This window comes from Nuphar pumila, chromosome 3 (assembly GCF_984573655.1).
Source record: "Nuphar pumila chromosome 3, dmNupPumi1.hap1.1, whole genome shotgun sequence".
Lineage (NCBI taxonomy): Eukaryota > Viridiplantae > Streptophyta > Magnoliopsida > Nymphaeales > Nymphaeaceae > Nuphar > Nuphar pumila.
Window position 1 is genome coordinate 147,229,629 of NC_143251.1, and position 15,027 is coordinate 147,244,655.

The window sequence follows — 15,027 nt, forward strand, 5'->3', positions numbered from 1 at the left end:
ATATATATATATATATGTAAATTAACGTTTGTAATACAGCGAGATATGTATGGCGAACTCGCGGATCCACAGTTGGATCCATTTGGATCCAACTCGTGGACCCATTTTCGTTAACAAATAGGCGTAGACCCAACTCGGGGTCGGTTACCGGGTCCCGGGTCCGGACCCGGGTCGCCCCTGTGTGTCAAGTAAAAAGAAAAAGGGGGCAACCCGATAAGGGTTGCCCGATTTTTCTGAAAAAGGGGAAAGTGAGAAGGGGGAGGGTTAGGGTGCTGAGAGTAAACCCTAACCCCTATCGTGTGAGGGGAAAAAGGGAAAGGTGAGCCGCAGCCTCCGGCGAAAGGGGAACGACCTCCACCAAATTCGGAAGGCTTCCTCCTTTAAGATGGCAGGTTGGTATCCCCTTCCCCTTTACCTCTCTATTTTCGCCCCAAATCTCTCTCACTCTCCTCGTTTTAGTGCGTTGCTGGAGCCACACCACCGGCAACTCCCCAACTGCGGCAGACGTGCGCACCTCCCTTGGCAAGCGACAGTCCTTCCTCCTCGTTGTTTCCCTACAGCCGGAGCTCGATAGTGGGGGTGGGATCGACCTCAGCCGATCTCTCTCTAGTAAGCTGCATCCGATCATCCGGATTTGCGAAACAAGGTACGGGTACCTCTTTTTGTTTTCAAATGGGGCATCGGTGGAGGTTCGATTTCATGCAGCAGTCGATGGAAAATCGGGGAGAACAGTTCCACTGTTACTCCCTTGCACCTTCTGTGCTTTTGATGTATAGAAAAAAAAAGGAAAAGAAATTTTCAGTTACAAGATAAGTATGCTGTTGATTGCTGGCAGCATACACAGGCCCACACTGGGCCTGTGTATATGCTGCTAAGCCCAGCCAACAAGGTCGGCTGGGCTGGGGCAGGTGGGTGTATGCTTTTGAACCCAGCCGACAGGGTCGGCTGGGCTGGGTGTTCTTCTCCCTTTCAAAAAAAAAATAAAATAAAAATATATACATGACATTTTTACAGGTAATGTGCGTAAATAACAGTTCTTTTAATGTTGTTCTTGTTGACAGCATACACAGGCCCATATTGGGCCTGTGTATATGCTGTTAAGCCCAGCCATCAAGGTCGGCTGGGCTGGGCAGAGTTGCAACAAAAAAAAAAATCAGTTCCTTGTCGCAGGTATGCTGTTCTTTTTGACAGCACACACAGGCCCAAACTGGGCCTGTGCACATGCTGGTGGACCCAGCCGACAGGGTCGGCTGGGTTGGGCTGGGTGTTTTTCATCTATAAAAAAAAATATATATATATATATATAAAAAAAATAATCTATAACAAAGATGCTTAAGCTGTTGGATTATGTTATGGTTAGTAAGAGAAGGATGGGATTTAAGTTATAAGCCCTTTTGGGCTGATTTGTGTTTTCATGTATCGATATGATAATCATGTTTAATCATGTTCTTTTTTTTGATAACAAGTCTCAAGTTATATTTTTCCTTATACATGAATATATCACTATGATGCATCTGTGAATCATACAATGTATGTTCCCTTTCAAACCGAATCAAGTGAACTCTCTTTGTGATCCATCCTAATCTTCCATTATGAATATAAATATTTTCTTAGCTTCTGATCCATCCTTGTTGACCCATTTTGCGTTTTCGTATATCGATATGAAATTTTATGGAAAAACATTCGGATTCATCATGTTGTTAGGCATTCTTATTTTAATTTGAATGGTTGGAAAATATTGATATTGTTTAAATGAATTGGCATCAGATTTATCATGCTGTTAGGCATTCTTATTTTAATTTGAATGGTTAGAATGAGATGATGATTCATCCATGGTTTAATTCTGATATGTCTTAGAAATTAAAGATGGTATTGAAATTGTGATCCCTGTATTAGTATTCCGGTGATCAAAATGAATCATCGAGGGTTTGGTAAACCCGAGTTGTGGAAATATTTTCCCTTACTCATTTCAATGCATTTCAAAGATCATGCTTCATAAAATATTTCAGCTTTATTGCACTGTTCTATATGTTTCCACAGGCCGGAGTCCTGTGATGGCTCTCGCGAGGTAGATGTGAGCTTTTATCTTTCCTTTTGCATATTATGTTGCAAAACTTAAGAAATTAAATTTTAAATAAAAGAAATAATAAAGCACAGTGTAATATACCTTCTGGGATCACCCATCTGGAGAATGGGGATCTTAGAAATCCGGTCTTGGGGAGACTGTGAGGATACAAAACTCCGTGTGCTTAATTTTGGTCCCCTGAACCCGATATTGAGGTTCCTTCTCCTGGCCACGGTTTTAGGGAGAGTCCGCCACTTTACCCGGGAGTGGTGTGTTTGACACAGCTGTTGTTTTTGGTACCAAGGAAGTGGCACTTGTGGGCGTGGGGTGTCCCTTGTGTCCCCGACATTAGATGTGGAGGTCTAATGTTCCGAAGGTGATTCGGTCGAGGGCTAAGTTGGAACCCAGTAATAAAATATAAATTGTGTGCTAAGCTACGCTGGGAACCTAACTTAACCTCGGGGTTTGTACCCGTTTGGTGTATCCGCGGGCAACGGTAATTAAAAGAGAAACATAAAGTTGTATGCATTTAATAGGGCATGCATAAGGAAACAAAAGACTTAAATGGAAGATAATAAAATGATTCATGCATTTTTCCTGTTATGCATTAGATCATGCATACTTTAATGGTTTCCTTACTCAGTACATGAGGGTAGATGTTGAACGTTAAATTCTTGTTGCATGCTGAAATTTTAGTAGATGCTGCTGCTTTACTGTCCTTGCATGCTTAGCAATTATGATTGTTGCATGAATAAATTCTCAGTTGCTATAAACTGTCTTGTATGCAATTCCATTAATTGTTACATGATATCTCATCTTCATTCTTTATCTCACTTGTTTCATTAAGAAGTAGCTGTGCTCAGGATTTCGATTTTGACACCCTACTTCGTTGGTTTTTCGCAGAAACAGGTGATCAGTGAAGTCGACAGCTACTGCGAGGGCGCGAGAGTCACAACGAGTTTTGACAGTCTTCTTTGTGGACAGAGTGGCTCTTCGTTTTGTTTTGTTTTTATCTAGTGTTATTGTTATTTGCTTATTGTCATCAGTAGTTACTTGAGTCAGACACTTTATTTTTTTTAGATTAGTTTTTAATTCATGAATAAAGGTAATGGTTAGTTATGGATGTTAATTGCAAGTTCCTTTGTGGGTTGTGGCTATCCAGTTAGAATTGGAACTGTGAGGACCCCGGGTCTCTGGGAAGTTTTTCCGCACTGTTTTAGAAAAAAAAAAAAAAATTCCGCATTTTCAAAGGGGATGAGTTGGGGTCGTTACAGGTTTGGTATCAGAGCCACCACAAATACTTGCAATTTTATCGTCTTTTAATGTTTAATTCTCATAATTGGTATGTGAGCCCTGTCCTGAAGCGTCAACAAGTTGTGACTCGTCCTCCAGAGCAGTCTTCTTCACTGGTATGTTGCTTAATACTTTTGCTTACTTTATATAAGTCCTATGCGATTATGTTACTTAAAATTTAATGTTCTTTGGTGTGAATTAAAAGTCTGATATGATTCGGGAACGAATATTGTTCATGATCAACCCTTAAGGGGTAGTGTCAATAATAGTCTAATTTGAAAAGATGGTGCATTGTAGATGTCGCACTATACCCGTAGAGGCGCTTCGTCTTCTACTGCTGCTCCCACGAACTGGCAGGAGGAAAGAGATTTCATGATGGAGACCATCCATACCCTAACAGAGACTATGGCGGCACAAGCTGCACAAACGGCCCAAGCAGCACAGGCTGCACAGGCAGCTGCACAGGCAGCCGTGCAGGCAGCGACTCGTGACCCTCCGGTCAACATCGTTCCCAACGCAGGTGGCGTTTCGTTCGAGAGGTTTCTGAAGTTGGACCCGCCTTCCTTTTCAGGAAAGGCAGACCCGGAGGCTGCCGAGAGATGGGTCGAGGAGATTGAGAGGGTGTTTGACGTCTTACTTGTCCCTGAGGAGAGAAAGACACCCTTTGGCACGTACCGCTTAAAGGGCGATGCCATGAACTGGTGGGACACCCTGCGAAGGGTGAAATTTGCTGATTGGGATGAGATTCCTTGGGAGACGTTCAGGGAGGAGTTTCTGGACGCCTACTTTCCCCCTTACGCCGAGGAGCAGATGCAACAAAGGTTCCTCGATCTGACTCAGGGGACCATGAGTCTAGTGGAATACACTACTAAGTTCCGGAGTCTTGAGAAGTATAGCCCAAACCTCTTCAAGAATGAGAAGGCAAGGGCGGCTAGATTCGTGCGTGGACTGAAGGACGGGTTACGGACTCGTGTGCTCGGGGGTCGTCCTTCTACCCTGGCCGAGGCGATTGAGTCGGCCACCGTACTGATCGAGGACTGGGAACGATCCAAAGGTGGTTTTCAGAAGAAGGGTGGCAGCGGAGGAGGTTCTTCAGGCGGGACCAGGAAGAATCCTCCAACAGGAGGGGGAGTGCAGAACGGGAAGAAGCAGCGGACCTGGGACGGGCGACAGCAGGGCGCGCAACAGGGCCGACCTCAGCCGCGGAGGCAACAAGGGAAGGCCCAACCGGCCTGTCGCAGATGTGGCAAGAATCATCCATTAGGTTTTTGCCCATCGTTTAAGGGGGTATGCTACCAGTGCCAACAGCCAGGGCATATTGCCCCCTTCTGTCCGAACAAGCCTGCGGTTCCGGGTGGACAGCCGCAACAACCACAGCAGCAGAGGCCTCAACTGCAGCAGGGTCAGCGCAAGACCAATGGACGGGTCTACGCAGCGACAACAACCTCCCAGGATGATCAGGCTGATCTGATCGAAGGTATATTCTTAGTCGCCAAACACTTTGCACGTGTTATGTTTGATTCGGGTGCAACACACAGCTTTATTTCCTCTTCGTTTGCAAAGTTGCTTGATTTGGTTCCATCTAGCCTCGAAAGGGCTCTTGAGGTGATGTCACCTATGGGTGCATCCTCTTCCTGTGGGAAGTATTTTCCGTCCGTAGGCGTGGTGATAGAAGGCCATGAGTTGTCGGCCGATTTGGTCATTTTGGATATGACATTCTATGATGTCATCTTGGGCTTGGACTGGTTGTCCAAGCATAATGCGACCCTCCAGTGTCGGGGCAGGAAGGTAATCTTGGAGCACCCCAAGTTATCGACATTGTTGTGCCATTCGACGAGACCAACCGATGGGGTGAAGATCGTGTCAGCTTTGAAGGTCTCCAAGTACCACAAGAAGGGTTGCATGGTATTCTTGGCCAGTGTTTCTGCTCAAGACAGTCAGGCGCCGTCCTTGGAGCAGTTAGACGTTGTCCGCGAATTCCCGGATGTTTTTCCCGAGGATTTGCCGGGTTTGCCTCCGCATCGAGAAATTGAGTTCTCGATCGAGCTAGTGCCTGGTACAGCACCAGTTTCACGCGCTCCGTATCGCATGGCACCTGCTGAGTTAGGGGAACTGAAAAAGCAGTTGCAGGAGCTTCTTGACAAAGGATTTATTAGACCGAGTGTATCCCCTTGGGGTGCCCCTGTCCTCTTTGTTAAGAAGAAGGATGGTTCAATGCGACTTTGTATTGACTACCGCATGTTGAATCAAGTGACGGTGAAGAACAAATACCCTTTGCCTAGGATCGATGATTTGTTTGATCAGTTGAGAAGGGCCAAGGTGTTCTCGAAAATCGATCTTCGTTCAGGATATCATCAGCTGAGGATTAAAACCAAAGATATTCCTAAGACAGCGTTCAGGTCCAGATATGGGCATTATGAATTTCTAGTGATGTCATTTGGACTTACAAATGCCCCTGCGGCATTTATGGATCTGATGAACCGGGTTTTCAAGTTGTGGCTGGATTCTTTTGTCATCGTGTTCATAGATGACATTCTGATATATTCGGAGAGTGTGGAAGATCACCGAGAGCATTTGCGACTCGTGCTGCAGACACTGAGAGAACATCAGCTTTATGCTAAATTCTCAAAGTGTGAGTTTTGGATCGATAGGGTGATGTTTCTTGGTCACGTGATATCCGAGAGAGGTGTAGAGGTTGATCCAGCAAAGGTGGAAGCCGTTTTGTCATGGGAACAACCGAAGACGGTGACAGACATTAGGAGTTTCTTGGGATTGGCGGGTTATTATCGTCGATTCATTCAAGATTTCTCGCGTATAGCGGCTCCGATGACTCGGTTGTTGCAGAAAGGAGTGAAGTTCGAATGGTCCTCTCGCTGCGAAGACAGTTTCCAAGAGTTAAAAAAGAGGTTGACCACAGCGCCGGTGTTGACATTGCCTTCCGGGGCGGGTGGTTTTGTGGTATATAGTGATGCGTCAGGGACTGGACTGGGTTGTGTTCTTATGCAACATGGAAATGTCATAGCATACGCTTCCCGACAGCTAAAGGTGCATGAGAAGAATTATCCCACCCACGACTTGGAGTTAGCGGCAGTAGTGTACGCGCTGAAGATTTGGCGTCACTACCTTTATGGAGAAACGTTTGAGGTCATGTCTGACCACAAGAGCCTCAAATATATCTTCACCCAGAGGGACCTGAATTTGAGGCAACGTAGGTGGTTGGAATTCCTAAAGGATTACGACTTCTCCATCGCTTACCATCCGGGTAAGGCGAATGTGGTGGCTGATGCGCTTAGTAGGAAGGCGTCAGTCACAGCAGCTAGCTTGATTGGACGCAGTTGGGATCTGGTCGAGGAGTTCGTACAATGGCAACCTTTTTCTGATGACTCCGAGCGCATCCTTTGTGCCGGGATGCAGGCACGACCAGAGATCATAGACCGAATCGAGGAACTCCAATCAGAAGATCCGGACTTTGAGAAGTTGTGCGATAGTGCTCAGAAACCAGAAGCGCAGTTTCGCCGGGAGGAGAGCGGGACCATTATGTTCGGAGACCGATGGTGGGTTCCTAAAGCATTACGGGAAGAGCTGATGAGTGAAGCTCACAGGTCGAAGTATTCCGTTCACCCTGGTTCCACCAAGATGTTCAAAGATCTTCAGAGGACGTACTGGTGGAATGGGATGAAACGGGACATCGCGGAGTTCGTATCTCGGTGTCTTACTTGCCAGCAAGTGAAGATTGAACACCAGAGACCGGGTGGACTTTTGCAGCCTCTTGAGATTCCAGAATGGAAGTGGGATGATATCTCAATGGACTTCATCGTAGGGCTGCCTAAGACCCGACGACAACGAGATGCCATATGGGTGATTGTGGATCGGTTGACAAAGAGTGCTCATTTTCTTCCGATCAGGATTAGTCAAAGCTTGGAGAGTTTGGCCGATCTCTACGTAGAAGAGATTGTTAGGCTTCACGGAGTGCCTCGTTCGATAGTGTCAGATCGGGATCCGAGGTTCACATCTCGATTTTGGCGCCAGCTTCAGAAAGCCCTTGGCACTACCTTGAAGTTTAGTACTGCTTTCCATCCGCAGACAGACGGGCAGTCAGAGCGAACGATTCAGACGCTCGAGGACATGTTGAGAGCGTGCGCTCTGGATTGGGCCGGTGATTGGGACAAACATGTGAAGCTTGCAGAGTTTTCTTATAACAATAGCTTTCATGCTAGTATTGGCATGGCCCCGTATGAAGCACTGTATGGCCGACCGTGTAGATCACCGGTTTGTTGGGATGAGGTTGGAGTGAGAGCAGTAGAGTCTCCAGAAATCGTCCAGCACTATGCGGATCAGGTACGTTTAATTCGACAAAGGTTGATTGCAGCTCAAAGTAGGCAAAAGAGTTATGCCGATTAGCGGCGTAGAGAGCTCAGTTTTGAGGTAGGCGATCACGTGTTTGTTCGAATCTCGCCTACGAAAAGTATCTTCCGGTTTGGGAAGAAAGGCAAGTTGAGTCCCAGGTATGTAGGACCCTTCGAAGTCCTTGGACGTGTCGGAGAGACTGCGTATCGAGTAGCCCTTCCTCCTCAGTTTTCGCAGATTCACGATGTTTTTCATGTCTCGATGTTGAGAAAATACGTGCCTGACCCCTCACACGTAATTCACTATGAGGCGATCGAGGTACAACCTGACTTAACAACGGACGAGAAGCCGATAGAGATTGTGGAACGCCAAGAAAGGGTATTGCGCAGTAGGACGATTCCAATTGTAAAGGTGCGTTGGCAGCATCATGGGCTAGATGAATGCACTTGGGAGCCTGAGGCGGATATGCGTCAACACTATCCTCTTTTATTTGGTACGTGCTAATTTCGGGGACGAAATTCTTTTAAGGGGGTAGGGATGTAAAAACCGTAAGTTTTGCCATTTAAATTTTGGGGAAAACATGCAATTTGGACCTTAGATCCATATTTCGGATCTCGGACCCATAAATGGGTATCGATGCATAGCTTAGGGCTTTTAAAAAAAAAATAAATAAAAAATAAATAAATAAATAAATATATATATATATGTAAATTAACGTTTGTAATACAGCGAGATATGTATGGCGAACTCGCGGATCCACAGTTGGATCCATTTGGATCCAACTCGTGGACCCATTTTCGTTAACAAATAGGCGTAGACCCAACTCGGGGTCGGTTACCGGGTCCCGGGTCCGGACCCGGGTCGCCCCTGTGTGTCAAGTAAAAAGAAAAAGGGGGCAACCCGATAAGGGTTGCCCGATTTTTCTGAAAAAGGGGAAAGTGAGAAGGGGGAGGGTTAGGGTGCTGAGAGTAAACCCTAACCCCTATCGTGTGAGGGGAAAAAGGGAAAGGTGAGCCGCAGCCTCCGGCGAAAGGGGAACGACCTCCACCAAATTCGGAAGGCTTCCTCCTTTAAGATGGCAGGTTGGTATCCCCTTCCCCTTTACCTCTCTATTTTCGCCCCAAATCTCTCTCACTCTCCTCGTTTTAGTGCGTTGCTGGAGCCACACCACCGGCAACTCCCCAACTGCGGCAGACGTGCGCACCTCCCTTGGCAAGCGACAGTCCTTCCTCCTCCTCGTTGTTTCCCTACAGCCGGAGCTCGATAGTGGGGGTGGGATCGACCTCAGCCGATCTCTCTCTAGTAAGCTGCATCCGATCATCCGGATTTGCGAAACAAGGTACGGGTACCTCTTTTTGTTTTCAAATGGGGCATCGGTGGAGGTTCGATTTCATGCAGCAGTCGATGGAAAATCGGGGAGAACAGTTCCACTGTTACTCCCTTGCACCTTCTGTGCTTTTGATGTATAGAAAAAAAAAGGAAAAGAAATTTTCAGTTACAAGATAAGTATGTTGTTGATTGCTGGCAGCATACACAGGCCCACACTGGGCCTGTGTATATGCTGCTAAGCCCAGCCAACAAGGTCGGCTGGGCTGGGGCAGGTGGGTGTATGCTTTTGAACCCAGCCGACAGGGTCGGCTGGGCTGGGTGTTCTTCTCCCTTTCAAAAAAAAAATAAAATAAAAATATATACATGACATTTTTACAGGTAATGTGCGTAAATAACAGTTCTTTTAATGTTGTTCTTGTTGACAGCATACACAGGCCCATATTGGGCCTGTGTATATGCTGTTAAGCCCAGCCATCAAGGTCGGCTGGGCTGGGCAGAGTTGCAACAAAAAAAAAATCAGTTCCTTGTCGCAGGTATGCTGTTCTTTTTGACAGCACACACAGGCCCAAACTGGGCCTGTGCACATGCTGGTGGACCCAGCCGACAGGGTCGGCTGGGTTGGGCTGGGTGTTTTTCATCTATAAAAAAAAAATATATATATATATATATAAAAAAAAAATAATCTATAACAAAGATGCTTAAGCTGTTGGATTATGTTATGGTTAGTAAGAGAAGGATGGGATTTAAGTTATAAGCCCTTTTGGGCTGATTTGTGTTTTCATGTATCGATATGATAATCATGTTTAATCATGTTCTTTTTTTTGATAACAAGTCTCAAGTTATATTTTTCCTTATACATGAATATATCACTATGATGCATCTGTGAATCATACAATGTATGTTCCCTTTCAAACCGAATCAAGTGAACTCTCTTTGTGATCCATCCTAATCTTCCATTATGAATATAAATATTTTCTTAGCTTCTGATCCATCCTTGTTGACCCATTTTGCGTTTTCGTATATCGATATGAAATTTTATGGAAAAACATTCGGATTCATCATGTTGTTAGGCATTCTTATTTTAATTTGAATGGTTGGAAAATATTGATATTGTTTAAATGAATTGGCATCAGATTTATCATGCTGTTAGGCATTCTTATTTTAATTTGAATGGTTAGAATGAGATGATGATTCATCCATGGTTTAATTCTGATATGTCTTAGAAATTAAAGATGGTATTGAAATTGTGATCCCTGTATTAGTATTCCGGTGATCAAAATGAATCATCGAGGGTTTGGTAAACCCGAGTTGTGGGAATATTTTCCCTTACTCATTTCAATGCATTTCAAAGATCATGCTTCATAAAATATTTCAGCTTTATTGCACTGTTCTATATGTTTCCACAGGCCGGAGTCCTGTGATGGCTCTCGCGAGGTAGATGTGAGCTTTTATCTTTCCTTTTGCATATTATGTTGCAAAACTTAAGAAATTAAATTTTAAATAAAAGAAATAATAAAGCACAGTGTAATATACCTTCTGGGATCACCCATCTGGAGAATGGGGATCTTAGAAATCCGGTCTTGGGGAGACTGTGAGGATACAAAACTCCGTGTGCTTAATTTTGGTCCCCTGAACCCGATATTGAGGTTCCTTCTCCTGGCCACGGTTTTAGGGAGAGTCCGCCACTTTACCCGGGAGTGGTGTGTTTGACACAGCTGTTGTTTTTGGTACCAAGGAAGTGGCACTTGTGGGCGTGGGGTGTCCCTTGTGTCCCCGACATTAGATGTGGAGGTCTAATGTTCCGAAGGTGATTCGGTCGAGGGCTAAGTTGGAACCCAGTAATAAAATATAAATTGTGTGCTAAGCTACGCTGGGAACCTAACTTAACCTCGGGGTTTGTACCCGTTTGGTGTATCCGCGGGCAACGGTAATTAAAAGAGAAACATAAAGTTGTATGCATTTAATAGGGCATGCATAAGGAAACAAAAGACTTAAATGGAAGATAATAAAATGATTCATGCATTTTTCCTGTTATGCATTAGATCATGCATACTTTAATGGTTTCCTTACTCAGTACATGAGGGTAGATGTTGAACGTTAAATTCTTGTTGCATGCTGAAATTTTAGTAGATGCTGCTGCTTTACTGTCCTTGCATGCTTAGCAATTATGATTGTTGCATGAATAAATTCTCAGTTGCTATAAACTGTCTTGTATGCAATTCCATTAATTGTTACATGATATCTCATCTTCATTCTTTATCTCACTTGTTTCATTAAGAAGTAGCTGTGCTCAGGATTTCGATTTTGACACCCTACTTCGTTGGTTTTTCGCAGAAACAGGTGATCAGTGAAGTCGACAGCTACTGCGAGGGCGCGAGAGTCACAACGAGTTTTGACAGTCTTCTTTGTGGACAGAGTGGCTCTTCGTTTTGTTTTGTTTTTATCTAGTGTTATTGTTATTTGCTTATTGTCATCAGTAGTTACTTGAGTCAGACACTTTATTTTTTTTAGATTAGTTTTTAATTCATGAATAAAGGTAATGGTTAGTTATGGATGTTAATTGCAAGTTCCTTTGTGGGTTGTGGCTATCCAGTTAGAATTGAAACTGTGAGGACCCCGGGTCTCTGGGAAGTTTTTCCGCACTGTTTTAGAAAAAAAAAAAAATTCCGCATTTTCAAAGGGGATGAGTTGGGGTCGTTACAGGTTTGGTATCAGAGCCACCACAAATACTTGCAATTTTATCGTCTTTTAATGTTTAATTCTCATAATTGGTATGTGAGCCCTGTCCTGAAGCGTCAACAAGTTGTGACTCGTCCTCCAGAGCAGTCTTCTTCACTGGTATGTTGCTTAATACTTTTGCTTACTTTATATAAGTCCTATGTGATTATGTTACTTAAAATTTAATGTTCTTTGGTGTGAATTAAAAGTCTGATATGATTCGGGAACGAATATTGTTCATGATCAACCCTTAAGGGGTAGTGTCAATAATAGTCTAATTTGAAAAGGTGGTGCATTGTAGATGTCGCACTATACCCGTAGAGGCGCTTCGTCTTCTACTGCTGCTCCCACGAACTGGCAGGAGGAAAGAGATTTCATGATGGAGACCATTCATACCCTAACAGAGACTATGGCGGCACAAGCTGCACAAACGGCCCAAGCAGCACAGGCTGCACAGGCAGCTGCACAGGCAGCCGTGCAGGCAGCGACTCGTGACCCTCCGATCAACATCGTTCCCAACGCAGGTGGCGTTTCGTTCGAGAGGTTTCTGAAGTTGGACCCGCCTTCCTTTTCAGGAAAGGCAGACCCGGAGGCTGCCGAGAGATGGGTCGAGGAGATTGAGAGGGTGTTTGACGTCTTACTTGTCCCTGAGGAGAGAAAGACACCCTTTGGCACGTACCGCTTAAAGGGCGATGCCATGAACTGGTGGGACACCCTGCGAAGGGTGAAATTTGCTGATTGGGATGAGATTCCTTGGGAGACGTTCAGGGAGGAGTTTCTGGACGCCTACTTTCCCCCTTACGCCGAGGAGCAGATGCAACAAAGGTTCCTCGATCTGACTCAGGGGACCATGAGTCTAGTGGAATACACTACTAAGTTCCGGAGTCTTGAGAAGTATAAACAGTTCGTAGATTACGAGTTGTAAGCAGTCAAATTTGTCATAAGAGACTCAAGCCAATAAGTGCTACATTACAACAAACACGAATAGTTCAACCAAGTAGTAAAACAAGTCACATGTATCATATTACAACTAGCATAATACTATTATCATATGCATTTAACTAGTACGAGCAGTCAGTTATTACTAGCAAAGAACTAGCGTAACGCTACAACAAGAATGCATAATTCAACAAGTAATATACTGAACTATAGAGCAAACAAGCAAGTCATGTTAGATCACGCATATCTCAAATAATGTGAATAGGTTAACTTATGTTTCAATATTAGCTGGCCAAGCGGGTACGCACAAGGCACGATTCGTAGAAACAACTGAGACTAATCTGAGAGTTTATTATGCCATGCATTTTAGATACCCCGGGTAGCTAGCTGAGTCCGCTCCTAAGGGGACGGCCAGTGACCAAGAGAGTAAATCCCCAAAGGCATAAGTGGCTCGTGGATGCATCCAAACTTCTGCAGAAGTGTCATGAAAGCTATCTTTTATAGCTCATTTCCCCTAACTCTGATGACTGGGGAAACCGAGTCTTTTGCCCGAAATAGCCATTAATGGCCTGTCCATCAGAGTTTTGTACAATCCCGTTTTCATTCTTTGCGGGAGTCAGCAGGTCGAATCGGCACGACAGGGGTTTCTTAACCGCCGCCCCATTCTACATGCTCTGCTAGACCCACTCGAACATCTTGCCTGTGAAGGCGAAACCATCACCATTAAGTGATTTATACGCACCATTGCACGTTCGAGGCAACCACACACCTCTCATCCTACTCTCGACAGTACGCAACGTACATGTTCAAAAGTACAACCACGATGAGAGGAAAACTTATTGTGAGGGTGAAAATATCACAATTTTGTGGTCTCAAACATATGGTCGTTGCACGTTCGAGGTAAACATAGACCTCTCATCCTACTCATCGTAGTTCGCAGCGTACCTGTTTAAAAGTACAACTACGATGAGAGGGGTATGGATTTCTCACAGGAAATCCCCAAAACAATGCTTTGCCAAAAATACATGGTGTAACCATTCAAGTTAAAACTTGTCATGCTCCGGTCCTTTAGACCGTCACAAGCCTCTTGCCTGTTAGGCGAACATGATTCCACATTTCGAGGTTACCACAGACCTCTCATCCTACTCCTCGTAGTCCAAACATATTGTACATGTCTAAAGGTACGACTACGAAGAGAGGGGCATGGATTTCTCAAAAGAAATTCATCAACAATACTCACAAAGGAAGTGACAAGACGACCTAACAAAGTCTCACAACAGAAGTGATGCAGCAAAAATCTAGCGATGGTGCAGGTTTCTCAATAGAACCCTTGCCCAACCCATGCACAAGCCCCTAAACAGGGTTATCCGAGTTATATCGAATACACGAATCCGAAGTTGTAAAACACTTCTCCCAAATACAGCGATTTGAGAGATCCAGTCACTATCTCGCAAAAGCCTTTCAAAATCTGCTTTACAAAACTATGCATTTTGAAAATAGGTTTGCGCCTAAAAATCAGCGTTTTTGGAGAACTGAAGTGCATAAATATGCAGCGTGTCTTTTAAAACAAATGAACAAGATGGAATACGCTCGAAGCTACACTCAGTGAGTGCAAGCTAACAAAGAGCAAGCCCGTGCACAACACAGTGTAATGGTGAAACGAGAAGCAAGACTCGATGTGCGAAGATGCACATCGAGCGTAAGACGCGCAAGCAACACACAAGGTATGAAATCATACCTCGACCACCCAAATACACAAGCAAACCAATGTGTAAGCAACGCACGAGGTATGAAATCGTACTTTGGTTAAGCAAGTGCAAAAAGTGACTCACGAAGCACGAAGTCGTACCTCGATTAAACATAAAACGTAAGCAAGTAAAATGCAAGAGCATAGCCTATGCGCGAAACGTGGCGACAAAGAACAGAACACATGCAAGAGCAAAGCATGTGTGCGAAGTGCGGCAGCAAGGTAAGGACAAAACAATACATAAAAAGAAATAGATGCGATAAATAAATGCAGGAGCGTAAATATAAGCAAGAAAGACAAACCAAAGCCTGGGCGCATAAAGTGCGATGACAACAGAAAAGTAAAGTGCAGAAAAAGTAAAGAGGACAAGGATCGCAAAACCGCGTCATTGAGTTAAATGCATACATATATAGATATACGTATACATATTGTCCGTAGTCTTTTCTTTTCTCATTTTAAGCTTTAATTGCTTAATTTAGGTTCGTTCATTGTCCTTTGCACAACTTTTCCCTACCTTGAGGCATTGCGGTCTGCGTACGCCTGTGGGCGTATGAGCTTGGCCACGAGGCGTGAGCGGCTCCGTCGTGCA

The 15,027-nt window shown here is 44.6% G+C and overlaps 1 pseudogene across 1 annotated transcript in view; it reads right to left on the bottom strand.

Annotated features, from left to right (window-relative positions):
• LOC149844336 (ethanolamine-phosphate cytidylyltransferase-like) overlaps positions 1 to 15,027 on the bottom strand; it is a 55,696-nt pseudogene that overhangs the window by 29,239 nt on the left and 11,430 nt on the right. The window contains exons 5-7 of the transcript XR_016430966.1: positions 9,129 to 9,160; positions 6,614 to 6,646; positions 2,326 to 2,349 (exon numbers count right to left, since the gene is read on the bottom strand). The product of XR_016430966.1 is annotated as an ethanolamine-phosphate cytidylyltransferase-like (transcript). The remainder of the gene's footprint in view (positions 1 to 2,325; positions 2,350 to 6,613; positions 6,647 to 9,128; positions 9,161 to 15,027) is intronic.